Raw genomic sequence first — 2,717 nt, 5'->3', positions numbered from 1 at the left:
TCCTTGGGTTCTTCGTATGATGTCTTTTCCTCAACTTTTGCTCAACGCGAAAATCCATGACGAGCACCATATGTTGTGTTGTCAAACTCTCTCCCGGGATAATTTGACAGTTAATGCAAAATTTCCGGTCGACTCTCCTCAACAAGAAGAAGTCGATTTGAGAGCTTGTCATGCCACTCTTATAGGTTATAAGATGTTCGTCTCTCTTTTTAAAACATGTATTTGCGATGAGAAGATCAAAAGTTGAGGAAAAGTCCAAAATAGTTTTACCCTCAGCATTGATCACCCTGTAACCATGGCCTCCGTGAATACTTCCATACCCAATCACTTCTCTTCCAACATGGCCATTTAGATCTCAACCTAAGAAAAACTTATCTCCCGAAGGTATGTCTTGGACCAAACTCTTTAGATCCTCCCAAAACTAATGTAATTTGAACTAAACTCTCTAGATCCTCCCAAAACCTTATCTTGTGTTGTTCGTCCGAACCCACTTGCGGTGCATAGGCGCTAATCACATGAAAAGCACCTCCCTCCACCACAAGTTTGATAGAGATGATCCGATCTCCCACCCTCTTGACATCAACTACGTCCTTCTTCCACTACTTATCCACAATTATTCCAACTCCATTCCTATTCTTCACCTTTCCTGTATACCAAAGTTTGAAACCAGAAGAATCCAACTCCCTAGCCTTTGCACCAACCCATTTCGTTTCTTGTAGGCACATAATGTTAGTCTTCCTCCTTGTCATGGTATCCACCACCTCCATGGACTTTCCTGTTAGAGTGCCTATGTTCCATGTCCCAAATCTCAACCTTCTGTCGCTTCGACCTTTACCTTTTTATTTTTCTTTGTCAACTAGCTTGTTTATCCTCATCCGTTCACAAAAACACGGGAACCTTTACTCATTTAACACTATATCCAGGCACCGATACAGCAGCTCTTACTCATTTAACATTGTACGCGAGCCATACAGCGCGTTGCTTCTAGGCAACGACCTAGTTTTAGCACAATAACATTTTTTATCCATGTCACGAACAGTGACGGACCCAGAAACATTTAGTAATAGGGGCAAAAATATAATAAAATTTAGGTATAGATATTTTTTGTTTTCTTTTCACGATATCCAACAAGTTAAGGACTAATCCGTCATGAATTTGAGTTCCATTTAAGAATCTACCCCAATTATACAACAATCCCATAAATGATAAAACCCACATTCTGTCCCAAATCACCATCAATCCCCGCTTCTGGCTCAAAGCGTAGTAAATGAATATTATTTGTCCAGAAGTTAATACTCAAATGACAAATATACACTTTAGGAGGCCACTCAGGTAAAGACGCCTAAAACTTCATTTTTTAAAGATGTTTTTATATTGTGTTTTAATTAGTTTTTGTATAATTTATTTAGTGTTCCTCATCACATATTATTAAATTTCTCAAAATACTTTTTTTTCCAAAAATAATAAAAAAATATTTAATTTGGAATAAAACAAAAAAAGTAATAGATTAACTATTAGATTTTTTTAAAAGATTATTTACATAAAAAAATATATCACATTCATCAATATATATATTTTTATAACTAAATATAGTGTAATAAATATATATAATATTAATTAGTTCTTAAAAAATTCTAAAAAAATAGTTTCTTTCATTTTAGTAAAATAACTATTTATTAAAGTAGACAAATTAATTATTTTAGTCTCATATACAGTTTTTTTAAGACATAAAAATAATTAATTAGGACATTGGTTAAGATAATTAAAGTCACTATTTCATTAATTTTTAATTTAAAGAAAAATCCTAGTTAATTTTGGTATAGAAATTTCGAATTTGAAAACATTGATAAAAATTATGTTGAATTTTGATTTATTTGTTTTTATTGTATTTAGAAAGAAAATATTTTGAGGAATTTAATAATATGTGATGAGGAATACCGAATAAATTATACAGAAACCAATTAAAACATAACATAAAAACATCTTTAAAAAAGACATTTTAAACGTCTTTATCTGAGTGGCCTCCTACACTTTATATTATTTTTTTTTTTGTCGGGAAAACCCTAATCTACAGCCCTCTGTTATTTGGACTCTAATTTCTTTGGAAAGAGAACTATTTAGAGTTTTTTTTGGGGACATGATTTAGGTTGAATTTGTGAAGATACATTTGTATAAATAATTGCGGTAAGCCAAGTTTCACTTCCCATTGGCAGTGTCCTTTTTGACGTTTTTTGGGCTACATTGGAGGCCATAAAAGCCCAGCATTTCCAAAATTTTAAATACTGGTAGAAAAATGCATAATCTCTACCATTACTGCCATGACTGAAATATGTTTTGTATGCTCTTGATTCGATTAGGTGGAATATGCTTAGTTTATATAGAATATGAATGTTATACATATTATTTATGTATATATTTTTATATATTTTTCATTTTTTACAATTAAAAGTGATTAATAAAAAGTAAGAGAAAATACCTTTTTTTTTTCCTTTATACCATGAAAAAATATACAAAAGAGATATACATAAAAAGTATACAAATACTGTTCTCTTTATAGAATTACTGGTATTTGGGTGTAGATATAACTAGGGATCATTTGTATACAAAAGATATATGAATTAGGGACAAAAATAACAATAGATAAATATAACATAAAATCTTTTTAAGGGACTAAGCCATAAGGCACATTGAACATTTCTGTTTTGTTTTTTTTTTCT

Source organism: Arachis duranensis, chromosome 3 (genome assembly GCF_000817695.3).
Source record: "Arachis duranensis cultivar V14167 chromosome 3, aradu.V14167.gnm2.J7QH, whole genome shotgun sequence".
Taxonomy (NCBI): Eukaryota; Viridiplantae; Streptophyta; class Magnoliopsida; order Fabales; family Fabaceae; genus Arachis; species Arachis duranensis.
This window is presented reverse-complemented; position numbering follows the sequence as displayed.